Source organism: Mustelus asterias, chromosome 21, assembly GCF_964213995.1.
Source record: "Mustelus asterias chromosome 21, sMusAst1.hap1.1, whole genome shotgun sequence".
In the NCBI taxonomy this organism is placed as follows: domain Eukaryota; kingdom Metazoa; phylum Chordata; class Chondrichthyes; order Carcharhiniformes; family Triakidae; genus Mustelus; species Mustelus asterias.
The window spans coordinates 55377521-55404824 of record NC_135821.1 but is presented as its reverse complement, the minus strand read 5'-3'; the positions used below and the strand labels follow the sequence as shown (position 1 = coordinate 55404824).

At 44.8% G+C, this 27304-nt stretch overlaps 1 protein-coding gene across 2 annotated transcripts in view; it reads right to left on the bottom strand.

Annotated features, from left to right (window-relative positions):
• rcan3 (regulator of calcineurin 3) overlaps positions 1 to 27304 on the bottom strand; it is a 155187-nt gene that overhangs the window by 20271 nt on the left and 107612 nt on the right. The window lies entirely within an intron of this gene.

Sequence of the window (27304 nt, the reverse complement as noted above, 5' to 3'; positions counted from 1 at the left end):
CTAAGGGGCCATTCCAATGCACGAGGTGGAACCTTAATCCAGCATAAAAGTCAAAGAACCTATGATGATTGAGAAAGGGCGAGCAAAGCTTAATAAAGGCTCAAAATCTCACAATAGTGGTGCAGCAAATAGGCAGCACTGGGAAAAGTTCAATTTTTAGCAAGCGTGAGTTCCGAGCAGTGTGGGTATGAGCTCAGCACCACTGCAGGTGGTGAATGCATGGCAGCAGTTGAGGGGAAAATCACCACCTTAAATATGATTCCCTAATTGGAGGAAAGCAGTGGCCAAGGGGAATCCAGCAATTATTGTAAAAATGCTGCAGAGTTTAGGAACGATTACCAAAACGTGTCAGCGATTCGGCAGATATCAGTGAAAGGCTGATTTGCTATTAACGCAATAGATGTTTCAAAATCCAGACAGCCCTCCTTAGAGCTTAAAACAGCAATGGTTTCAAATTCACCATTGCCAGACTGATTTAGGCACATGGAAGGGCCTGATCAGACACAGACTTGGGCACTACAGAGGAAGGGAAGAGATTTTTAAGATTCTGAATTGTATCTGGATTGAACAATAAGCCAGAGGATGAACAGGTCAACGCATTATTGTAATCTATTGGCGCAATTGCTGATGATGTGATAGGAAGGCAAGACAGTCATTAAACAGCAGATAAAATTCAAAAAGGTCTCAAAAGCCTTTGATAATTATTTCAATTTACACAGTAACAGGATATTAGAAAAAGCCAAGTTTAACTGAAGGATCCAGAAACCTGGTGAATAAGTAGATATCTTTATCTACTGGCTGAAGGTTGTGAATATGGTGATCTTAAATCTGAGCTGATGCGAGACCACATCATAGCAAGGTGACACCTTTCTGGTCTACTGCAATCCAAAGAAGATTCGGCTTTGGAGAAGCAAGCCAAGCACCAAATTCTCTGTCCTCACGTGCTGTGGCAGGGTGTGAATGGCTGGAAAATTCTGGCCTATATGTGCTTTATAACCAGGAATTCTCTCTGCTTAGTTGAAAAGCCTGTGTCAACCTTAACCTCATCCTAAAGATCAAGGAGATAGACTAGCAAGGCTCTGGGTCTGACTTCAAACAGGTTTTCTCAGAACTATTCACTGGACTGAGGCAACTGAATACAGCATCACGTTGAGAAAATATGTAAGACCTGTGTGTCCTTTTGCATTGAGGAAGATATTGCATCCATTATTGTTCAGGCATATCTGCGTCTCTGCAACCATTCATCAGCCATTCACAACCAAAACGCAACATGGTGGCAGCAGTGAAGGACCCCGTAAATTCCCAAATATCAATTTTAAAAAGGGTTGCAAGTCTGACCAGAAAAAGGAGCGGCGAAATTGAAGATTTCAGTAAAGACAATTGAAAATCGCCAAAGGAACTTCATAGAAGACATGGAGGCTGAGAGGCATCCTGTCAGGTTGTCTATCTGCAACTTGACAGGATGACCAAAATGGCAGTCATCTCCCCATCATTAAGCCGATAGAATGGTGCTCCCACAATGGTTCCGACTCCTGATTCAGATGGATCCCTTTAAATCAATGTCGACCTGACTTAACTTAACAAGGCTTCAGCGAGGGAAATCCACTCAATGTTCCCAGTGGATGACAGCTTAACCAAGTTCTCCAAGAGTACAATGTTCTCGAAACTTGACAGGTACCATTAGATAAAAAAATCAAAATCATTGCCAACCTTTATTATCCCATTCTGCAGATTTTGCTTTGTCTCGTTTAACATAACATCGGCACCTGAAATCTTTCAGTGAACAATGTCTACTCTCTTGCAAGATCTGAAAGGCGTAATCTGCTACACGGATTACATCCCTGTCCACGGAGCAACTGTTAAAGAACACAACCTGAAACTTAAGGCCGTCTTGATATGCTTGCAGGAAGCGGGACTGACACTTAACAATAAGTGTGAAATCTCCAAAACAGCCACTGGATTTTTAGGCCACATTGTGAGCAGCAAAGGCATTATGGCAGACCCACAAACAACGAGGGCCTCAGTGAATTTCTGACCCCCGTCATGCATTCCTAGTCTTCAACAATGCCTGGGTGTGGTAAATGAGCTGGCAAGAGTCTTGCGAAGCACAAATCACACAGCCTTTTGTACACTTACTGAAGAAGGCACAAGCATGGTGTTGGAATGCACACCAGGAGCAAGCACTCTGACAGATTAAAGACATGCTGCTCTCACCAGATATCCTGATTCACTACAACCCACCCTGACTAACAATAATTGCAACTGATGCCTCATTTACAGGACTAGGGGGAGTCCTGTGCAGGAGCAACTGAATGAGTGCTTTCAACCAGTCTATTTTATGCCTCGGCACAATCTGACATAGACATGAGGTATGTGCAGTTATAGAGAAGGAGATTCTCGCAGTCACCTGAGCTTGTGAGAAATTCTCCAACCACATCATTGGGCTAAAAGCAGACATTGAGACTGGCCACAATAGTCTCTTTACTGGACAGAAAGGCACTCACCAGGATTCCCCCGAGAATCCAGAGATTCCACTTGCAACTAATGCTCTTTGCTTTTATGAGACAGTACATGTCCAGCTACAAACAACAGCCGACCATCCGATGACGGATGTTAATCTGGTCAACAAGGTGGAGTCCTATTCCCAGTTTGTGACAACACAATTGTCAACCAGCTCCAAAAAGCTGCTACAAATCTGCCAAGAGCAGAGACAGGGTGAGGACTGCATCCACATCCATCAATACTGCAGGCAAGGCTGGCCACAGCAGCTGATGTGGAGATGCCGGCATTGGACTGGGGTAAACACAGTAAGAAGTTTAACAACACCAGGTTAAAGTCCAACAGGTTTATTTGGTAGCAAAAGCCACACAAGCTTTCGGAGCTCCAAGCCCCTTCTTCAGGTGAGTGGCCACTCACCTGAAGAAGGGGCTTGGAGCTCCGAAAGCTTGTGTGGCTTTTGGCTACCAAATAAACCTGTTGGACTTTAACCTGGTGTTGTTAAACTTCTTACAGCAGCTGGGACAGTTATGAAAATACTTCAAACAATGGAATCACTTCACCCATAATTGATGATCCGTGGGTATACGATGAGCGGTTGGTGATGCCTGTCTTGCTCCAATCAGAGATTCTGCAATGAATCCACCAACGTCACTGGGGCATCACAAAATTCAGAGCACAAGCCCAGTCTGTAGTGCGGTGATCGGGACAATCAAAAGTGATCAAAGAGATGATCTCTCAGTGCCAGGTGAGTGGTGCACAAACCAGTCCAAAGGGAGCCCCTTATCCCCATTCAGTTTCCTACCAGACCATGGGAATGTCTGGAAATGGACTATTTATGTACAATGATAAATCCTGCTTATCATTGTCGACTATTTCTCCAGGTAGATCAAGGTGAAGTGTTCACACACCACAACCACAGTTGGTCATTAGGTCATTGAGAGAAGTCTTTGCAGCACATGGCATTCTGGATTAGGTAGTGTTCGACAATGGCCTGCAAGTTCACTCACACTGCTTCACCCATTTCGCTGAGAAGTACAGATTGTTACATCTCACCAGTTCTCTGAGGAATCCCCAATCAGCGAGGCGGAAAGGAATGAATGCATTATTAAAACCCTCTCGAAGAACAATGAGAATTTTCCAATGGCACTTTTGACATCCAGGTCTACTCCACTGCAACATAGATTCGCACCACATGAACTGTTGATGAGCGGAAAGCTTCACATTCGGCCTCCTAAACTGCCCAAGGAATTAATCCCTGGGTTAGCAGTCTGAGACTATCAGAAGGTTCGGGACCGAGAACAATTCTACTGACAACAAAGTGGTACCACATCATAAACCTGCCCAGACTAAACAAAGGAGACGGGGTTTGGATAACAGACTCAGACAGCGGAGGCATCATTGTCCAAAGGGATGACAATCAACATTTTTTATAGTTGTAATATCTTTCTTTCATAACCTGCAGAATCTTACAGCACTGTCTCCCAAGCTTTCTCATTGTATAAAGGATTATATCAGCCCCGTCCATGACTTACTCTGACTCCTATGCTCCACAATGCTGTATAGTTATGTGGACATGGTCACATTAGGAACAACAGGCAATGCTAACAAACAGCTATATTTGTCATATTCATTGACAAGCATCCGAGGCAATTAATGGTGTTTATTTCCCTTCAATGCTGACGGACATACTGGTTTAATTAAATCATGCAAAGCAGATTCTCAATAAAATATTCAAAAGATCGTCTCAATTGGGGAATATTAACGATGTTAAATAGTTATTAGCATCCTTTGAATAAAAGGGCTATTTCTTAGTTCATGGAAGCCCTCCAGGTTGACAGTGTGGTGGGGTAGCGACATAATTTCAGAGATAAAAACAGACAGTTCTCAAAGATGGGGAGTGGGAGACGGAGACGGAGTTCGAGACTTGGAATGGGAGACAGAGATTGAGAACTCGGAATGGGAGACAGAGATCGGGACTCGGAATGGGAGACGGAGATTGGAAATTCAGAATGGGAAACTGTGATCAGGGTCGTGCAATGGGGGACGGAGATTGGGAACTTGGAATGGAGAAATCTGGAACTCTGGTGCAGAGCAGGGTGGGATATATGATCCCTTTAGCCTCAAGTGCTCTATATAACTCCTTCCTGAAAACATACAACGTTTTGACCTCAATGGCCTTCTATGCTATAGAGTTCCACAGGGTTACCACACTCTGGGTGAGGAAATGTCTCCTCATCTCAGTCCTAAATGGTTTACCACATATCCTAGACTGTGGCCCCTGCATCTACACATTATCCTGCATCTGCTCACTCACTCAACTTGTCAAAAGTACGAGAGTTTTCCTAAACCTTTATAATCACTGGCTGGGCTTCAGTTGGGCTACTGTGGCTAATTCTGGGCACCATGCTTTAGGAAGGGTGTGACAATAGAGAGGGTACAGAAGACATTTACTTAAATGGTACCAAGAATGAAAGATTTCAATTATGTGAGAGACTAATGCTCATCTCCTTATATAATGAGTGTATTCTGTGTTCATCCCAAAAGCCATACCATTACATGATGTGTTATTTGCCAGATTTGACTATTCAATGTTGTCGCGGTCCCATCTTCGACACTCAATGAACTTAAGCTCATCACAAAATCTGTGCACGTATCTTAACTCGCAAGATGTCCCGTGCACCTGTCACCTCCCTGCTCTTGTTGATCGACATGGGTTCCTGGTTCAGCAATAACTCAGTTTTAGAGTTCTCCACCTCATCTAGAAATCCTCCCAATCTTCACCTCTTCCTGTCTAAACTCAGCATTACGAGTGCTGCATGTTCTCTGAAATCTGAAGCACTATTTGATGCACTCTCCAAAATCAGTCATTTCAGCTCTCTGTGCTCTCTGACCTTGGCAGCATGCGAGCACAGTGTGTCCTCTGAAGTCAGTATTATGAGCACTGTGCATTTTCTGTTCCAGACAGTTGTGAGCTTGGTCTCTGGAAGCAGTAGTGTTAACACTGCGGGCGGGATTCTCCCATCGGGGGACTGAGTACTGTGGTGAGAACGCGGAGTGTTTCCCGTTGCAGAGGCCGCCAGGAAAACACACCAACACTTCCAGCCCTGACCTCATTAATTAGGCAGCGGGGTGTTTTGTGCGGTATTCCATGGCGGGGCAGACCTTGATGGCACATAGCCCGCTGTCCTATTCGGACGCTATTATAAAGGCACCCAACATCACTGGCCCATTATTGGAGTAAGAATGTGGACTTCCTGAAGATGAAGATGGATCCTTGGGAACACCCTGAGACCGGAAAATGGAGCTCCTGAGAAAGAATAAGCAAAATACTGCGGATGCTGGAATCTGAAACAAGAACAGGGAATGCTGGAAAAACTCAGCACGTCTGGCAGCATTTGTGGCGAGAGAGAACAGAGTTAACGTTTTGAGTCCACTTGGCTCTTCATCAGAACTGAGAGAGAGGGAAACTCTGTTAGGTATTATAGTGTAGCTTAAGAGAAAAATGTAGCAATCTTAAGAACAAGAGATAGATGACCAGGTATGGGGTGAGAGGGAAGGGGTGTTTCTGCATCGAGACAAAAATGTATGGAATATACAATAAGGGGTTAAGATGGAGGAGGAAGGTTGCAGTCTACAGTTGTTGAACTCAATGTTCTGCTGAGAAAGAAGATGGATCTCCAGAAATATTCTGAAGTTGGACGATAGATCCCCTCCAGGGCACCGAATCTGGAAAGTTCACCTGCAGATGCTCCCCCCACCCACTGCTGTGATGTTCCGGGCTCCAGGGTCCTGTACTCTGGAGGCAGCCCCAGGCATTGTTCAGGTGAGTCCTGACATCTGCACGCCACGGTGTTCCAAATATGCTTCATCCGGTGTGTTTTCCCACTGGTGTTGCGGAGAGAATCGGGCATGGGTTGTCGGGCCTTCACCTGTGTCCCATTAGTGGGATGCAAATCAGTTTCGTGCTAAGCTCCAGTGGGTTTCCAGATCCGCTATGGTGGGCACCAGTGGAAGATACCGCTGTAAATTCATGCCAGCGTAAAACCAATTTTTGGGCCCCCAATCAAATTCTGCCCCCCGCCAGCCCACCTGGCAGGGGCTTGGGAGAAATCTGCCCCTGTGAGCTTGAAAGCCTGCTGGACCAATGACTGGATCAAATTACACAAGAGCGACTTTAATTAATCTACAATAGATTAGATTAAATTGCACAATCCAGACAAACAGGCTGTGTCTTGTCCTCCAAGGGGACCAATCAGAATTCCAGTCCAAAGGTTCTCTGCATTTTAAAGCCTGAGCCAGTTTAATCTTGATGTGTTCAATAAAGTAAGTAGCATTCCACAGTATAATATGATTGGAGAGAACATTGATTGCATATTTATAGTTTTCATACATTGAAGAGTGCAAGGAAATAAGTGCTTGTCTCACCACGCAGTGTGCCATTTATATAAAATACATGAACAAACCTTTTATTGGTTCAAAGCTTCTGTCTGGTCTCAGTATAGAGTCCTTATGCATGGGTCCACCTTTTGCACACAGAATTACCAAGGTGCTAGATGGTACATTAGAAGCAGCTTGTGTATAGAATATGATTCCTGGGCTATTATTGTTTAACTTGAACACTGGGTAGGAAAATGCTTATGTGAGTGAACATAGGGTGGGGGGGAAGGGGAGGTGGCAGGAGAACGATGATCAGCCATGATCAAAATGAATGGCGAAGCAGGTTCGAAGGGCCGAATGGCCTACTCCAGCTTCTAGTTTCTATAATCATGATGCCCTAACTAAACTTAAAAAAGAACCTTCTGCCCTTACTCAGCCCGTGTCCCTCTATTCCCTCCCTATTCACGTCCCCACCAGATGCTTCTTAAGTTTTGCTAATGTGCCTGCTTCCACCACCTCCTCTGGCAGCGCGTTCCAGGCTCTTTGCATGAAAAACTCCCCCCCACACATCTCCCTTAAACTTTCCCCCTCTCACCTTGAACGTGTGCTCCCTTGTAATTGACACTTCCACCCTGAGAAAAAGCCTTTGACTATTCACCCTGTCTATCCCTCTCATAATTTTGTTTTCCTTCATCAGGTCTCCCCTCAGCCTCCGTTTTTCCAGTGAAAACAATCTTAGTTGATTCAACCTCTCCTCAAAGTCAACACCCATGAGGCCAGGCAAAATCCTGGCGAACCTTCTTTGCACTCTCCAAAGCTTCCACGTCCTTCTTTGCACTGTTTGAGAGCACATTTCCACTCCATCTGACGAAGGAGCAGTGCTCCGAAAGCTTATGGTATTTGCTACCAAATAAACCTGTTGGACTTTAACCTGGTGTTGTGAGACTTCTTACTGTGTTCTATAATCAAGCCAGTTCTGTATCCATCTAGCCAGCACACTCCAAATCCCATGTGATTTTAGCTTTTGTGCCTTGTCAAATGCCTTAATAAAATCCATATAAACTACATCCACAGCCCTTCCCTCATCAATTATCTTGGTTGCCTATTCAAAAACCTCAATCAAATTGGTGAGAGATGACCTTCCCCGTACATGTCAGTTCAAGGTCATCCACTTATCCCCCACCTTTCAAAAAAAAAATTATAATCACGTGCCAGTGTTACTTGACTGAATTAGAAGGTTGTGGGAGCTATATTGTAGGGTTTGCATACATAATCCAGGGCTGATACCAACGCTACATTGTCTGAGATGTGAATCTTTCAGACAAGATATTAAACAGAGGTCTTGGCCACATGTGTTACACGACTACTCAAAGAAGCGGTGATTTATCGTGAAGTTCTCTCCAGCATGTACCACCAAGACCATAGTTTGAATGATCATTTATTTCATCCCTGCTTGTGAGAACAAAATCTGTTTTTTCAATGAAATTGGTTTCTGCATTTATCTACACAATAGTCATTACCTTTCAGAAGTAACTTGTTGGGCTGGAAATCAAGTCTATTTTTGAGGCTGACTAGCAGCACAGCGCATGCATCAATAACTAGGAGGCCCAAGGCCAGAACGGAATTGGGCCTCAGGCCTTACCGATAGTATTTGGATAGGACCTTTGCAGCCCCACTGGCAGCTCATCCAATGTTAAGAAAATGAGTATAGATGCTTCAAAAACAGAAAATGCTGGAAAAACTCAGCGGGTCTGACAGCATCTGTGGAGAGAGAATAGAGCCAACGTTTCAAGTCTGGATGACTCTTCGTCAGAGCTGAATATAGATTTTGGGGCCGGAACATTGTCTGATTTCAAGAAGAAAATAGATATAATTCTTGGGACTAAAGAGATCAAGGGATATGGGAGGAAGATGGCGGGGGGGGGGGGGGGGGGGGGTGGGGGGGGGGTGGTGGTGGTGGAAATCAGGATATTGAAATTGATGATCAGCCATGATCAAAATGAATGGCGGAGCAGGCTCGAAGGGCAGAATGGCCTACTCCTGCTTCTAGCTTCTATGTTTCCATAGATGCCTGCACTGGTCATGGCCTGAAGGCAAGTCCCAGGAGGAGGGGGGGTGAGTGGTGGGGCAGTACTGCAATTTGGGGAATCATTCCTACTCCCTGCTATTTATTCCACAGTGGCATCAAAACCTACTCACTGCTTCAGAATTCCTGCCTGGTGATGAAGGAGCGACGCTCCGAAAACTCACGCTACCAAGGAAACCTGTTGGGCTTTAACCTGGTATTGTGAGACTACTTACTGTGCCCAACCCAGCCCAATGCCGGCAACTCCACATCAATTTTGGTAAGGAGTCTTAAGGCTTTTGACCCGGAATTGGTTGGAGTTTTGCCAAGCTTTCTTGGCAGCTGCTGAAAATGGGCACTATATAAGGAAGGGGTATAACACCTGCTTTATCTGACCACCAGGATTCTTGATTTTTAAAAGTTGCCTCACCAGCGTAAGATCTGCTGGCTCCCAAAATTCCCTCTTGGAGCAGCTGTTTATTGACTTTAAAATCAATGCAACAAGATCCAATGTCTACTAGGCTGTGTATGAACACCTTTGAAGTAACCAGAAGCAGCTACATAAACACAAGTCTTTCTTTTACCTTTTTTAGCTTCTTACGGTGGTTCTCCTTCTCTGCTGGTTCTGTCATTTTACTATTTGAATTGTCAACATTTTCCTTTTTTTCCTGGGCAAAGACAGATGTATAGTCACTATTTAATAATTCCACTGCTTCAGCCTTCCTAGTTTCCATCTTGCCTTATCAGTTTTAAGTGGAACACTATTTGCTTTAATTTAAACACGCACATACGTTTCTGATGTTGCTCTCAGTCATCACTCCTTTCACATTTCCTTCGGCATTTAACCTACCTTTATTTGAGTTGTCTTTAGAACTACCTAATTATAATGCCTACTTGCTTTTGTGGACCCATAATACTTCCCTTTAACACCTATTGGTTAATGGATGGTGTTAGCCATCGGTAATGTTTGTGCAGAAGTTTGCTGGCTTATATGCTGTTGCGAGTTGTCTGCAGCTTTGAAGGCGGGCTGTGGACAACTCGCAACACATGCCAGCTGTCCGTCATGGTGCTTTGTTTGTACCATTGTAGTTAAATGTAATTAACATGGTTATTTGTTGAGTGTTAAATGCAATCTTTATAACTTGTAATGTACTTTTGCATCTGTACTTTGTACTATTTTGTAATAAAAAGAGTTCCTTTTAACACCCCCAATTAATGTTAGGAATGGGTTAACAGTTACCTCCCACTTAAGACCTAAATTGTATGTTAATCATTTAATAGAAGTCACTGGGATACATAAAAAGGTTACAGGTGGCATTGGATGTTGGTGATGTGTATGTGGAGTTGAATCAGGAAATGAAAGGAGTTTATGAAGAAGCAGGACTTGCATTTCTTTTAATGGACTGCAACTGAGAGGCTCAATCAATTAACAGAGTTGTGACAAATGGATTTTAGCCATTGCTCTATCTTTCATACATATTTCTGTATCACTTGGATCAACATGCATGGTGTTGGATCACTATTTTCCAAGGTTTCTCAAGGGCGAGATGATCATATCAGTCCAGGTTATCAATATTTCATACATGTGTAAACTTGAAAAGAAGAAACAATAGGAAGCCTCAATTAGCTGGAATTGTCCCTTCCATTGACAAGCATCCGAGGTGATGAAATGGCCATTGTTTCCATTCCAAATTGATAGACATTCTGGTGTAATTGAATAATGAAAGGTATACCTGCAATCACAATGGTTGTAGTTGTTGGGGATCAATCAACTCAGCTCCAGCACATCACTGCAGGAGTCCCTCAAGATAGTATCCTAGGCCCAACCATCTTCAGCTGCTTCACCAGTGACTTTTCCTCCATCATAAGGTCAGAAATGGTGAAGTTTGCTGGGGAATGTTCAGCAACATTTCCCCCTCCTCAGATACTGAAGCAGCCCATGTCCAAATGCAGCAAAACCTGAACAATATCCAGGCTTGGGGTGACAAGTAACATTTGTGCCACACAAGTGCCAGGCAATGACCATCTTCAACTAGAGAGAATCTAACCTTCGCCCTTTGACATTCAATGGCATTACCATCGCTGAATTTCCCACTATCAATATCCTGGGGGTTACCATTCATAGAATCCCTACAGTGCAGGAGGAGGCCATTGACAAGGAACTTAATGGACTAGCCATATAAATATTGTGGCTAACAGAGCAGGTCAAAGGCGAGGAACTTTGCAGTGAGTAACTCACTTCCTGAATCCCCTAAGCCTGTCCACCATCTATAAGGCACAAGTCAGGAGTGTGATGGAATACTCTCCACTTGCCTGGATAAGTGCAGCTCCAACAACACTCAAGAACTTGACACCACCCAGGAAAAAGCAGCCCACTTGATTGGTACTCCCTCCACCACCAAAGCAGAGTGGCAGCAGTGTGCACCATCTACAGGATGCACTGCAGGAACTCACCAAGGCTCCTTAGACAGCACCTTTCAAACCCATGACTGCTACCATCTAGAAGTGCAAGGACACATGGGAACACCACCATCTGAAAGTTGCCCTCCAAGCCACACTCTGTTCTGACTTGGGAATATTTCACCATTCCTTCATTGTCGCTGGGTCAAAATCCTGTGGGTGCATCTAAGCACATGGACTGCAGTGGTACAAGAAGCTAGCTCACCATCACCTTCTGAAGTGCAACTAGGGATGAGCACTAAATGCTGGCCTGGCCACTACCACCAACATCACATGAATGAATTAAAAAAATACTTTCTATAAACAGTTATAAATGTAGGCTCTAGTATGGGATATTAACTATGATTAACAATATTTTGGCCCAGATTATTGTGGAGATTCTGTGGACCTTCCAGGCGGGACCCACTCTTTCCACCTGATTCCATTTTGCTGGTAGGGAAATGGGGCTGGGGTGTAACTCACACATGAGGAAAACCCGAACATAACAGGGTCATTTGAACTTGTGCTGGGTTCAAATTTTCAGCAGGAGCCTTAACCCATTGTGTGGGAGTTATGATTTTTTAAGAGTGGATGTAAATGAAGGGTGAGTTAGGCCTGCAGAGCTGTCAAGCTGTGAAGCTATTTAAATTCCCAGCTTGTTAAAAATGAAAGAAAATAGACTGCCTGAGTCAATGAGAATTAAAATGAAATATTGTCAAACAGTTACAACAGCTGTTTGTGACATGAGCCAAGGCATATCATTATGCCTTTATTAATGGATAAAAGCAAATTACTGCGGATGCTGGAATCTGAAACCAAAAGAGAAAATGCTGGAAAATCTCAGCAGGTCTGGCAGCATCTCTAAGGAGAGAAAAGAGCTGACATTTCGAGTCCAGATGACCCTTTGTCAAAGCTAAAAGGCATAGAAAGTGGGAGATACTGGATCGAGACTCCAGGATGGTGTGTTGCCTCCCTAGTGCCAGGGTCAAGGACGTCTCTGAGCGATTGCAGGACATTCTTAAGGGGGAGGGTGAGCAGCCAGAGGTCGTTGTACATATTGGTACCAACAACATAGGTAGGAAAAGGGATGAGGTCCTGAAGTGTGAACATAGAGAGTTAGGCAGAAGGCTAAAGTGCAGGACCTTGAAGATAGTAATTTCTGGACTACTACCGGTGCCACGTGCTAGTGAGAGTAGGAAGATTAGGCAGATGAATGCGTGGCTTGAGAGTTGGTGCAGGGGGCAGGCATTTAGATTTTTGGATCATTGGGATCTTTTCTGGGGAAGGGGCGACCTGTTCAAGAGGGATGGATTACACCTAAACTAGAGGGGGACTAACATCCTGGTGGGGAGATTTGCTAGAGCCACTTGAGAGGGTTTAAACTAGTTTGGCAGAGGGGTGGGACCCAAAGCAGTAGGGAGACAGAAGAGAAGTTTTAGGACAGCACAGAAGTTAATGAGAGCACATTAAGTAGCAACAGCAGTGTCAGTAATCCTAGTACCAGACAGATCAGGCAAAAGCAAGGCAGAGAGCAAGGGAAGTCCAGATTAAACTGCATTTATTTCAATGCAAGAGGCCTGACGGGCAAGGCAGATGAACTCAGGGCATGGATGGGTTCATGGGACTGGGATATTATAGTAATGACTGAAACATGGCTAAGGGAGGGACAGGACTGACAGCTCAATGTTCCAGGGTACAGATGCTATAGGAAAGATAGAAAGGAGGTGAGAGAGGAGGGGGAGTTGCACTTTTGATTAGGGAAAACATCACGGCTGTACTTAGAGGGGATATATCCGAGGGTTCGGCCACTGAGTCTATATGGGTAGAACTGAGAAATAAGAAGGGGGAAATCTCTTTGATAGGGTTGTACTATAGGCCCCCAAATAGTCGGCGGGAAATTGAGGAGCAAATATGTAAGGAAATTACAGGTCGCTCCAAGAAAAATAGGGTGGTAATAGTCGGACATTTTAACTTTCCCAACATTGACTGGGGCAGCCATAGTATTAGAGGGTTGGATGGAGAGAAATTTGTTGAGTGTATTCAGGAGGAATTTCTCATTCAGTATGTGGATGGCCCGACTAGAGAGGGGGCAAAACTTAACCTCCTCTTGGGAAATAAGAAAGGGCAGGTGACAGAAATGTTAGTGAGGGATCACTTTGGGACCAGTGACCATAATTCTTTTAGTTTTAAGATAGCTATGGAGAATGATAGGTCTGGCCCAAAAGTTAGAATTCTAAATTGGGGCAAGGCCAATTTTGATGGTATCAGGCAGGAACTTTCAAAAGTTAATTGGGGGAGTCTGTGGGAAGGCAAAGGGATGTCTGGTAAGTGGCAGGTTTTCAAAAGTGTGTTAACCAGGGTTCAGGGTAAGCACATTCCTCTTAGGGTGAAGGGCAAGGCTGGCAGAAGTATGGAAGCCTGGATGACTCGGGATATTGAGGCCTTGGTCAAGGAGAAGAAAGAGGCACATGACATGCATAGGCAGCTGGGATCAAGTGGATCCCTTGAAGAGAATAGGAGATGTAGAAGTAGAGTTAAGAGAGAAGTCAAGAGGCAAAAAGGGGACACAAAATTGTTTTGGCAGATAAGGCAAAGGAGAATCCAAAGAGCTTCTACAAATACATAAAGGGCAAAAGAGTAACAAAGGGGAGAGTAGGGCCTCTTAAGGATCAACAAGGTCATCTATGTGCGGATCCACAAGGGATGGGTGAGATCCTAAATGAATATTTCTCATCCGTATTTACTGTTGAGAAAAGCATGGATGTTAGGGAACTTGGGGAAATAAATAGTGATGTCTGGAGGAGTGTACATATTACAGAGAAAGAGGTGCTGGAAGTCTTAAAAGCGCATCAAGGTAGATAAATCCCCGGGACCTGATGAAGTGTATCCCAGGACATTATGGGGAGGAAATTGCAGGTCTCCTAGCCGAGATTTTTGAATCATCAATAGTCAGGGTGAGGTGCCTGATGATTAGAGAGTGGCAAATGTTGTGCCTTTGTTTAAAAAGGGCTGCAGGGGAAAGCCTGGGAACTACAGGCCAGTGAACCTCACATCTGTGGTGGGTCAGTTGTTGGAAGGTATTTTGAGAGACAGGATCTACAGGCATTTAGAGACGCAAGGACTGATTAGGGACAGTCAGCATGGCTTTGAAGTGGAAAATCATGTCTCACAAATTTGATTGAGTTTTTTGAAGAGGTAACCAAGAAGGTAGATAAGGGCAGTGCAGTTGATGTTGTCTACATGGACTTTAGCAAGGCCTTTGACAAGGTACCGCATGGTAGGTTGTTGCATAAGATTAAATCTCACAGGATCCAGGGTGAGGTATCTAAATGGATACAAGAGGGTGGTTGTAGAGGGTTGTTTTTCAAATTGGAGGCCTGTGACCAGTGTGTGCCTCAGGGATCAGTGCTGGATCCACTGTTATTTGTCATTTATATTCATGATTTGGAGGAGAATATAGGCGGCATGGTTGGTAAGTAAGTTTCCAGATGATATCAAGATTGGTGGAATAGTGGATAGTGAAGAAAGTTATCTTCGATTGCACCAGGATCTTGATCAATTGTGCCAGTGGACTGACGAATGGCAGATGGAGTTAAATTTAGATAAATGCGAGGTGATGCATTTTGGTAGATTGAACCAGGGCAGGACTTACTCAGTTAATGGTAGGGCGTTGGGGAGAGTTACAGAACAAAGAGATCTAAGGGTACATGTTCATAGCTCCTTAAATGTGGAGTCACAGATGGACAGAGTGGTGAAGAAGGCATTCAGCATGCTTGGTTTCATCGGTCAGAACATTGAATACAGGAGTTGGAATGTCTTGTTGAAGTCGTACAAGACATTGGTAAAGCCACACTTGGAATACTGTGTACAGTTCTGGTCACCCTATTATAGAAAGGAGATTATTAAACTAGAAAGAGTGCAGAAAAGATTTACTAGGATGCTACCCGGACTTGATGGTTTGAGTTATAAGGAGAGGCTGGATAGACTGGGACTTTTTTCTCTGGAGCGTAGAAGGCTCAGGGGTGATCTTATAGAGGTCTATAAAATAATGAGGGGCATAGATCAGCTGGATAGTCAATATCTTTTCCCAAAGGTAGGAGAGTCAAAAACTAGAGGGCACAGTTTTAAGGTGAGAGGGGAGAGATACAAAAGTGTCCAGGGGGCAATTTTTTCATACAGAGATGAGTGTCTGGAACAAGCTGCCAGAGGGTGTAGTAGAGGTGGGTACAATTTTGTCTTTTAAAAAGTATTTAGACAGTTACATGGGTAAGATGGGTGTAGAGGGATATGGGCCAAATGCGGGCAATTGGGATTAGCTTAGGGGTTTAAAAAAAAGGCGGCATGGACAAGTTGGGCCGAAGGGCCCGTTTCCATGCTGTAAACCTCTATGACTCTATATTTATACTGCAGGGTGGGGGAATGAAAGATGAATCATAGCCACAGAAACCAGGGGAAAAGGCTGCTAATGCCTGTCCACAGAGAGAATAAAGGGTGTGAATGGACAAACGGCAGAGAAGCTGAAATGAAGATGTTGGGGGTGGGGGAAGTGGGAATGGATGGGACAGAATAATATTTAGAAAGGGGAAGCAAAGAGGGAGAAAAGGTAAGGGAAGGGGGATAAAGTAGGGGGAAAGAGTGGAGGGGGGGGCAAGAAAAATGAAGAAAGACAATAAAGAAATAAAAGGTAGAGAACAGTAAAAAATTAAATAAAACTGAATGAAAACAAAGGGGTCAGGGTGGGGTAGAGCAAATCATCTGAAGTTGTCGAATTCGATGTTGAGACCGGAAGGCTGTAAAGTGCCGAGCCGGAAGATGAGATGCTGTTCCTCCAGTTTGTGTTGAGCTTCACTGGAACATTGCAGCAGGCCAAGGACAGACATGTGGTCATGGGAGCAGGATCGTGTGTTAAAATGGCAAGCAACGGGAAGGTCAGGGTTCTGATTGCGCACAGATCGAAGGTGCTCAGCAAAGCGATCACCCAGTCTACGCTTGGTCTCTTGACTTTGACAAAGGGTCATCTGGACTCAAAATGTCAGCTCTTTTCTCTCCTTACAGATGCTGCCAGACCTGCTGAGATTTTCCAGCATTTTCTCTTTTGCCTTTATTAATGTTTGGCTAATTTCCATAACCTATAATTATCCTAGCAGGGAACGAACTTCACAATTTGATTGTCAGCTCAAGGAGGTTATTAAGCATTGGCTGATTTCGATTTGGCCTATTGACTACAAGTCTTTTTGGTTTTTTTATGGAGGATTAAGTACTTGAGGAGATTTTACAGCATTGACTCGTCTTTCATGAATCGGACTGTTCAAAAACATAAATGTTTAAAACTTAATTTTATTTCATCTCAACATGGCTCTTGATGTCTGCACATTGTGAATACTTGGTAAGTTGGCATGTGTTTACCTTAAGTTGGCATTGAGGGTAATAAGCGGCAATAGGGGTGGGTGTGGGACATGGGCTGGCATGAAGGCCTATGGGCATGGGGCATAAGCTGGCATGGACGGTATGAGGGCCCATGGGGGTGGCGGGCATGAGCTGGTAAGAAGGGTATGAGGGGATATGGGTTGGCATGACAGGGAAGGGAAACTGATAGAAGGGTGAGAGGGTGTGCCAGAGGGCCTAAATACAACTGGGGCAAATTCCCAAAGAACTGAGGCAGGCCCTCAACTCAAATCTCCACTAGAGGTGGCAGACCTGACTCCAATCCGACACCTTCAACCCCAGCCGACCCCCCCACCTCTCCAATCCACACATCCCCGTGATTCAGGATGCTTCACCCGAGACAGGTTATGACTCACATTACCTGCCTTGGGAATAAAAATCTGGGCCGTTGTGACCAGGTCTTTGGTTGACTGGAGGCCTATTGGATTGGCATCTCATTATGGCAGAGAAAAATGGGATTACTCAGCTATGACTTCTCAGCATCAATCAGTTTTTCAACATTTTATGCGGGAATGATTACCTGACAGACTATTATCTGGCAAAATGACTCTCAGAACTTCTAACTGGCATTTGGCTTCTGAATTGTTCAGTCTAAGAGGTTGATCAGCATCCAAAATGATTTGATTTGATTTATTATTGTCACACGTACAGTGAAAAGTATTATTTCTTGCGTGCTATACATACAAAGCATACTGTTCATAGAGAAGGAAGCGAGAGAGTGCAGAGTGTAGTGTTACAGTCATAGCTAGGGTGTAGAGAAAGGTCAACTTAATGCTAGGTAGGTCCATTCAAAAGTCTGACGGCAGCAGGGAAGAAGCTGTTTTTCAGTCGGTTGGTACGTGACCTCAGACTTTTGTTTCTTTTTCCCGATGGAAGAAGATGAAAGAGAGAATGTCCAGGGTGCATGGGATCCTTAATTATGCTGGCTGCTTTTCCACGGCAGCGGGAAATGTAGACAGTGTCAATGGAGTCATAGAAACCCTACAGTGCAGAAGGAGGCCATTTGGCCCATCGAGTCTGCATCGACCACAATCCCACCCAGGCCCTACGCCCATATCCCTACATATTTACCCGCTAATCCCTCTAACTTACACATCTCAGGACACTAAGGGGCAGTTTTAGCATGGCCAATCGACCTAACCCGCACATCTTTGGACTGTGGGAGGAAACCGGAGCACCCGGAGGAAACCCACGCAGACACGAGGAGAATGTGCAAACTCCACACAGACAGTGACCCAAGCCGGGAATCGAACCCAGGTCCCTGGAGCTGTGAAGCAACAGTGCTAACCACTGTGCTACCGTGCCGCCCTGTGCTACCGTGCCGCCCTGTGCTACCGTGCCGCCCTGTGCTACCGTGCCGCCCTGTCAATGGATGGGAGGCTGGTTTGCGTGATGGACTGGGCTTCATTCACTTCATTTGTAGTTTCTTGCAGTCTTGGACAGAGCAGGAGCCATACCAAGCTGTGATACAACCAGAAAGAATGCTTTCTATTGTGCATGTAGAAGTTGATGAGCGTTGTAGCGGACATGCCAAATTTCCTTTGTCTCCTGAGAAAGTAGAGGGGTTGGTGGGCTTTCTTAACTATAGTGTCGGCATGGATGGACCAGGACAGGTTGTTGGTGATCTGGACACCTAAAAACTTGAAGCTCTCGATAATTTCTACTTCGTCCCCATTGATGTAGACAGGGGCATGCCCTCCACTGCGCTTCCTGAAATCGATGACTCTCTCCTTTGTTTTGTTGACATTGAGGGAGAGATTATTGTTGTCCACGTTGAAAGTATACAACAAGTTGTAGCATTCAGCATACTTTTGGATCAGGGTCTTTTTAAAGAACAGCTTCAAAACAATGATGTATCAATTATATCTTATCAGCAAATGTTATCCTATCAAAGAGTTGCCAAGCACATATAGCAGCAGAATTGCTGCTATTTTCCTTCTGTTCTCTCCTGACAACAGGTGAAACAAGTGAGCATCAATGGCATTTCATTTAATGCAAGATCTATGAAACATTTAACACTTTGCAGGACTATTGGATTTAAACGTGGTTTGAGACAAGTTATTGTCAGAAGTCTTCGAATCTCTGCGTTCTACTGAACTTAATTTTATGTCAGTCTTTGCTGGTCTTCTGCAAAGTTAATTAACTATGTCGGCACACAAATAGCATAGTCTTTAGGTTCTCGCTAGGGTTGAATCCAAGAACATAAGAAATAGGAGCAGGAGTAGGCCATTCGGCCCCTTGAGTCTGTTCTGCCAATTAATAATATCATGGCTGATCTGATTATGGCCTTAACTCCACATTTGTGTCTGTTCTTGATGCCATTGTGAGTCAAAAGTCTTTCGAACTCAGCCTTGAATATACGTAATGACCCAGCCTCCACTGTTTTCTGACATAGAGAATTCCAGAGCTTAACAATCCTCTGTAAGAAGAAATTCTTCCTCATCTCCATCTTCAACGGGTGCCCCATCACTCGGAAACTGTGCCCCCTAGTTCTAGACTCCCCTACAAAGGGAAACAATCTCAAGTCTACCCTGTCAAGTCCTTTAAGAATCATATATGCATTGATAAAATTAGCTCAGATTCTTCAAAACTCAGAAATTAAGGCATTCTCCGGCTGTGCTGGTCTAAAAGCCAGAAATTCCCACCCGATTGTCAATGGGGTTTCACATTGTCCGCAACCTGCCCGCTAAAATTCCAGTGCTGGGTGGGATGGGAGAATTCTGGCCTAAGTTTAAGGCACAAATTAGGGGCATCCAAAAATTGTCATTTGAATCATAGAATTCCTGCAGTGCAGAAAGAGGCCATTCGGCCCCACAAGTCTGCACCGACTCAGCATCTTATCCAGGCCTGCCTGTCTGATCCCCTGTAACCCCTAATCCACCTTACCTGCACAACATGGGACACTAAGGGACAAGTTAGCGTGGTCAATCCACCTAACCTGCACATCTTCAGACTGTGGGAGGAAAATGGAGCAGCCAAAGGAAACCCACGCAGACGCGGGGTGAACGTGCAAACTCCACACAGACAATCGCCCAAGGCTGGTCCCACGGTGCTGTGAGGCAACAGTGCTAACCACTGCGCCACCGTGCCACCCCCATTCTAAGACCAAATTGAAAATAGGCCTTTGCAAGCCATGGACCCTGATGTAGCTCACTGGTCAGGGCCTGATCATCTCTAGCCACTCTGAGCTTGCTTGCAGAATGATTCTGTGGGGAGGCGGGGTAGGAAAGCACAGGAGGCTGGACCTGGGCAGGAAGCCAGCCCAGTGCTCCTCCTGTCTCCACAGAAATAAAAGCACTAACCAGTTTTCTTACTCAGAAAATTGTTGGCCAAGTCCTTATGACTTGGAACTTGCAAGGACAAATGTTCCATCCATTCGCAGGACAATTTTGATTGTGGTCCTACAACTGGTATCAATGTTCAAACTTGCATATGTGGGGCCTTTATGGCCTGTTTCAAGCCAGCACACCTTTAAGGCGCCAGCTTACAATTTGGTGGCCTGCACATTTCTAGGGGACTTTGACCAGGAGGAAGTGTGACTCAAAACTGGTGCTGGCCACACCAGGGAATGAGAATAGTTGACGGAAAAAGAGGAATATTCAAGGCAATGGTGAACAAGAATGTGAAGAGATTAGTCTAGTGGAGAAAAACTGTTCAACGGCTGAATGGCCTGTTTGCATTCTAGAACATGCAATGATTCCAGAGTTATCCTGGACTCTGTTGCCGTTTTATTTGGTGATTCGGCTGGAATTAGTTTTGCTTGCAGGCTCATTAACACTTCCTGGTCGCGTTTCGATGAAAGACCCCTGAAATCTGCTCTTCTAAAGTCTAACATTTTTGTGGCACTTTCCCTTTGTGTACACTAAAAGCATGATCAGAAGAACTCGATGCTTATGTACCATTAGTGATCATTATAAAAGATTAAACCCATAAGAGCTGCCGATTATGTTGTCGGTTTGACAAGCTGAGCAAGGAAACAATTCCGTGTCCTCTCTAGATTTGTGCATTCCGAATGCATTTTTCACTTTGTTGATTAGTGTTCTGGTTCTTTAATAGACCTTCCTCAGCTGCACAAATATTTCCCTATATAACAGGCATGATAAAAGGCAAGCAGATAAATATTTGGAAAAAGAGATTTTAGAAGGCATGGAGAAGGAGCAACAGAAGGGGAATGTATGGCCTTTACTGCAAGTGGATTTGAGTAAAGAAGTGTTGCTGTAATTGTATTAAGCATTGGTGAGGCCACACCTGGAGCATTGTGAACAGCTTTTGTCTCCTTACCTAAGGAAAGATATATTTGTCATTGAGGGAATGCAACAATGGTTAGCACTGCTGCCTCACAGCACCAGGGACCTGGGTTCGATTCCCGGCTTGGGTCACTGATTGAGGCTGCACGTTCTCCCCGTGTCTGCGTGGGTTTCCTCCGGTGCTCCAGTTTCCTCCCACAGTCCAAAAGACATGCTGGTTAGGTGCATTGGCCGTGCTAAATTCTCCCTCAGTGTACCCAAACAGGCACCGGAGTGTGGCGACTGGGGGATTTTCACAGTAACTTCATTGTAAGCCTACTTGTGATACTAATAAATAAACTTTAAAACTTGAAACAGACAAATGGTGGGATTGTTCTATGAGGAGAGATTGAGGAGACTGGGCCCACATTCTCGAGAGGTTAGAAGAATGAGAGGTGATTTCATTGAAGCATCTAAAATTCTTACAGGGCTCAACAGGGTAGATACAGGAAGGATGTTTCCCTGGCTGGGGGAAAGAGGGGCGGGGGGGAGGGGGTTGGGATGGAGGTCTTGAAACAGGGAACACCGTCCATTTAGTACTGAGAAGAAGAAGATATTTTCATGTAGAGGGTGGGTGGGGAACATTTGGAATTCTCTACCCCAGAGTGCTGTGGAAGTTCAGTCATTGAGAATATTTAAGATGGAGATAGATAGATTTCTCGATGTTAATGGCAACAGTGGACATGAGGACAGTGTGGGAAATGGCATTGAGGTAGATGGTCTAGCTGAACGGTGGGGCAGGCTTGAGGGGCAGAATGGTCTACACCTGCTCTTATTTCCTATGTTCCTAAATGGGAACTAGCACAGGCACATGCCGGCTTCTGTGCCGTAAAATTCGATGGACGAGATTTTCCGGCCCTTCCTGCCGGTGGGTTCTTCCGGTCCTGCAGCTGGTTCCCGATGGCACGGCCGGTGAGCAACGCAAATGGCCACTGACTTCGGCGGGACTGGAAAATCCTGCCAGCGGCTGATAGCAAGCCACCTCCATCACCAGAAAACCCGCCAGCGGAGACCTGGAAAATCCCGGCCCATGATTCTGTCCTCTCCTTTGCCTTGTATGTGAGCCGCAGCTTCCAATAGTCAACATATTTCTTTTCCAACCCTTAATCTCAAAACACAGTCTCAGATGCATTAACCAAAGCAGTTAGAACAGTTCTTTCAATGACTGCAGCAGCTGTTCTTATTCATGAGTGATCTGCAGTGCAGTATCTACTGGTTGGCTCTGCAGCCAACATTCATTTTATAATCATGACCCATTTCAGTTGGTCTTGATTTACAGTGAATTAGAGTCAACACATATCTTTCTAGTTCCACATACATTTGTTAGGGGTACATAAAATGCTTTGGGATAATATACTGCATTAAAAATGCTTCAGAAATGAAAATCATAGTTATAAAACAAAGCAGATTTTACCTCATTACTCATTATTTCTTTTTTCTTTCTTTGGTCCTTTGCCCCTCATTTGCTTCTAAACAGCTTCCCTTGTGATTCATGCATTCACCCCTTCCCTCTGCATCACTCCATTCCCCGTGATTTAATATTTTTTAAAAAGCTAACAAGTAATTATCTTTAGTGGCGTCCAGTCTACCTTTCTCTCTGTGGGTGAGACACTGTCCATTACACCTCTGCCATGCTAGTTTATCCAAATTTGGGTTGCAATTATCTTTTTCATCCAATCAGTGGTACCGCCAAGTGATATCACACCACAATCACTTTCATGACATCTGGCATATGTAAGTAATTGTATTGATAGCATGAAGTGAGGGGCAGGAGTTACATGGGGATCAGTGGATTTTCCACATACTGGATTGCTACTGCTTGCGCAATTCAGACATGTGGGCACCTTGGAATTGGAGACGAATGCTCCTACCTATTACTGATAAAAAAGGTACCCATTATTTTTGGCTGTAGGCCTCTAAGTTGTGTGACCTCGCAGTGACCTGGGAGCTGTGGTGCACAAGTCATTTACTTTGATACTGCACATACACCTCTCTCTCTCTCTCTCTCTCAACCTTTCCACACTCTGACGGAGCATAGATTAGGCTTTCATCTGTTTCTGTAGTAGCTAATTATTCCTGGAACAGGTCACTCGTCTTTTGCCAGGGGCATGTAGCTTAAGGGGCATTACACCATATCAAGGATTGCCACACACACGCATTCACACACACTAAGGAGCAATTTAGTATGGTCAATCCACCTCAACTACACATCTTTGGACACTAAGGAGCAATTTGCCATGGCCAATCCCCTTAACCTGCATATCTCTGGACATAAGGGGCAATCTACCATAGCCAATCCCCCTAACCTACATATCTTTGGACACTAAGGGGCAATTTAGCATGGCCAATCCACCTAACCTACACATCTTTGGACACTAAGGGGCAATTTAGCATGGCCAATCCACCGAACCTACACATCTTTGGACTGTGTTCAGATTGGTTTTCTTATTTACCAAATAAGTGACTACGCTTCAAAAATTGGCTTGTGCAGTCCTTTGGAAATCCTGTCAACCTGGACAATGTGACAGAGCAAACAACTCAAAAAGCAACTCTCCTATCAGCCAGTAAGTTGAAAAGAAGAGATTGCATTGGCAGTGCAGTGGGACACAGGCATGTAACTTAGATAAACATCTGTTTAACATTTTGTCAGTTGAATTGGAGAAACACATACGCACATGAAAGCCTTGAGGTAAAAGACAAGCCAAAAGCACCAGATTTATGTTTCAGGAGAGTCAGGGAACACAATGGTGCATTTCTAAAGCGGGTTGAATTTTTAACATTACAATGTTGCATTCTGCTTCATTTTAAACACATTCAGACAAATGACTTTTTAAGATTAACAGTCCAACATTTGGGTTTTTAAACAGATTTAACAACATCACTTCCCAAAAATCTACTGAAACATTTATTCAACCATCTTCAACTTCCCCCTCCACATTGAGAGGCCTTCCATCATTCCTTCCGGACCCATAAACCCCTTATGGTTCAAAATGGCATCCTTTTCTCCTTCTGTCCCCACACATTTCAAGTTTATATTGGCATTATTTCCTCTTGTCTTCCTTAATTCGGCTGGATATTTGTTTGTTTCCCTTTCTGACCCAAGCCGGAACTATTGTCTCCCTTTGTTTAAACTGCTACTGTCCTCCCTCCTTCCAGTTTATGCTAGCAGCTTACTTCAACCTGCTCAGTTAAGGCTGCCATATCTTCCTTCATCCACCTCACAGCAGTCCTCTCGGCTTTTTCCCTCTTTATCTTCAAAGCATTGTTCCTGCACATTTGTTTTTCAATTTTACCCTCCTCCCCTCAAACGTTGTTGACAATGCTGTGACAGGGATTTTCATCCCCTTCCTCTGCCCCTCCCCCACCCCCGCCCCATGGCGTGTTCTCCGGTGGCAGAGGCAGCTCACTATTGGCCGCCTGGGGGTCTTCTGGTCCCGCTGAATTTAATGGCCATTTGCGTTGCTTGCTCACCCTGCTGCTGGGGAACCTGCCATGGAGGTGGAAGAGGGAGGTCGCCTCCAGCGGGACCAGAAGATCCCGTCAGCGGGAAAATGGCACCCTATACTTTTCACTTCCCGACCCTCCAAAGCACTGTTCCCAGGTTCTTCTCTGTTCAAAAGCTTCACCCTTGTCAACCCATTGCTGACCCCCATTTCCCGCTCCCTCCCTTCCTTCAGTGTTGTTCTGGAATTTCTATCAACATTCCCGCTCTCAGTAATTCCCACTACTTCAGCATTGTGGAGGGAGATTATGTATCTCAGCAGATGCATGTTCATGTCACGCAGCAGTACAAATCTGCAACAGCAGTACAGTGGGATTTAGGTGGGCGTCTTAATAACTTGAATTTAATGCCCTTAAATGAAGGCTTCGGTTGTTTTAATAATGGCAAATGCAGACACCAAAATCATTTTAACTCTGCACACAGTAATTCAATAGTTTTTGAATGTTCAAACTGCACTTTATTTGTGGAAGTCAGCTTACAGCACAAGTGTTGCTGCTGTACAGATTCAAAATAAAAAGACAGCTCAGTGGAGCGTGTGAACTTGAATAAAGCCGGAGCCTAAACTTCCAGAATCATAGAATCCCTACAGTGCAGAAAGAGGCCATTTGGCCCATCGAGCCTACACAGACAACAATTCCACCCAGGCCCTCCCCCTGTAACCCCATGTATTTACCCTGCTAATCCTCCTGACACTAAGGGGTAATTTAACATGACCAATCAACCTGAGCCGCACATCTTTGGAAAAAATGTATCCAATAATGGATCTTGTAAATAAACTAATAAATACCAAATTCAGGAAATGCTCACTTAGGTTTATTGCCAGATGTACGTGACTCTCCCCATTGACGCTGCTCTATTCCAGAGGTGACATTGTGGCTTGAATTGAGGCCTTGCTGCTACTTTTTAACCCTTTCAGCCAGTGCACGTGTGGGAAAAGGAAATGTAATGGCTAAAGGTTCAATGGTAAATTCTACATTTAAACACTGGGATTTGGTGAACAGGTGAAGCAAAAAAATCCCTCACATGTTGGAACTAAAATCGAAAATGTCTGAAATGAATAGTTGATATCCGGTGGAATTCTTCCACCTGGGAACAAAGTCGCGCAGGGTCAGGAATATGGACTGTTTCCCATGGCAGAGGCCAGCAGGAAAACACGCCAAATCTTCCAGCCCCAACCTCATTAATTATGTAACCGGGTGTTGTGCACCGTATTCCGTGGCCTGGATGGCGTGTAGTCCGCCGTTTTATCTGGGCGCCATATTGGAAAGGCGCCCAACATCAGTGACCCTCTACTGAAGTCAGAAGATGGATCTCCTGAAAGTGAGGATGGATCTCCAGGAACATTCTGAGGCTGGAAGATGGACACTTTCCAGGATAGCGAATCCGGAAGGTTCACCTGTGGATGGTCCCCCCCATCCACTGCAATGATGTTCCGGGGTCCAGGGCTGCCGGTAGTCTCAATCCTGAACTCTGGATGCAGCCCCAGGCATTGTTCAGGTGAGTCCTGGCATCTGCGCACCCCGTTGTTCCAAATGTGTTTTGCACTGGTGTGCTTTCCCGCTGGGATTGCGGAAAGCTGGGCGTGGGAAATCAGGCCATTAGCGGGATGCATCCCATTAGCGGGATGCCAATCACACTGGCCTCCAGTGGGTTTCGCAGTCCACCAAGGGGGGCACCAGCAGAAATTCCTGTGGGGCCAGGGAAGAGGAGGCAGCTTGATGTTTGATCAGGTGTTTCATTGGATGAAGAATCCCTAATGAACTACAATCTATATTTGTCAGCTAAAAAACCTATTGCGGTACCAAAATAATATAACATGACCATGAACAGCATAGATAAAGTAAAGAGTTCCCAATGGTTAAAGGGTCAGTAACTTGGAGGCATGGTTTAAGGTGATTGGCAAAAGTACCAGGGGGAAAATGAGAAAGACATTTTAAATGCAACGAGTGATTAGAATTTGGAATGCACTGCCCAATAAGGTTGCGGACAGAGATTCAACGATAACCTTCAAAAAGGATTAGAATAAATCATAGAACCCCTACAGTGCAGAAGGAGGCCATTCATCGCATCGAGTCTGCACCGAACACAATCCTACCCAGGCCCTATTCCCGTAATCCCATATATCTACCCTGCTAATCCCCTGACACTAGAGTCAATTTAGCATGGCCAATCAACTTAACCCGCACATCTTTGGAATGTGGGAGGAAACCGGAGCACCCCGAGGAAACCCACGCAGACATGGGGAGAATGTGCAAACTCCACACAGACAGTGAGTGACCTGAGGCCGGAATTGAACCCGGGTCCCCAGTGCTGTGAGGTAGCAGTGCTAACCACTGTGCCACTGTGCCGCCCTACATTTGAAAGAGAAAAACTGGAGAGGTATTATGAAAGAGTGGTACAGTAGAACTAATTGAGATTTCTCTTTGCAAGAGCTGGCACAGACTTAATGGGCTGAGTGGCCTCTTTCTGGCTGTATTGCACGATTTACCCAAAGTTTCCACTCCCTGTGATGAATAAAATAATTTAATTGGCATAAGTTAACTATGTTTCTATTTCAAGCACCGTATTAACTTTGAGCTGCCATTGTCAGTATGGTGTCAAATTTTTCAAGCATTTCCATGATCATCTGTCTAACTACAGGATAGCTCTCCCAGAGTGAAATAGTGTTCTTTCTCTCACCTCACGTACCTT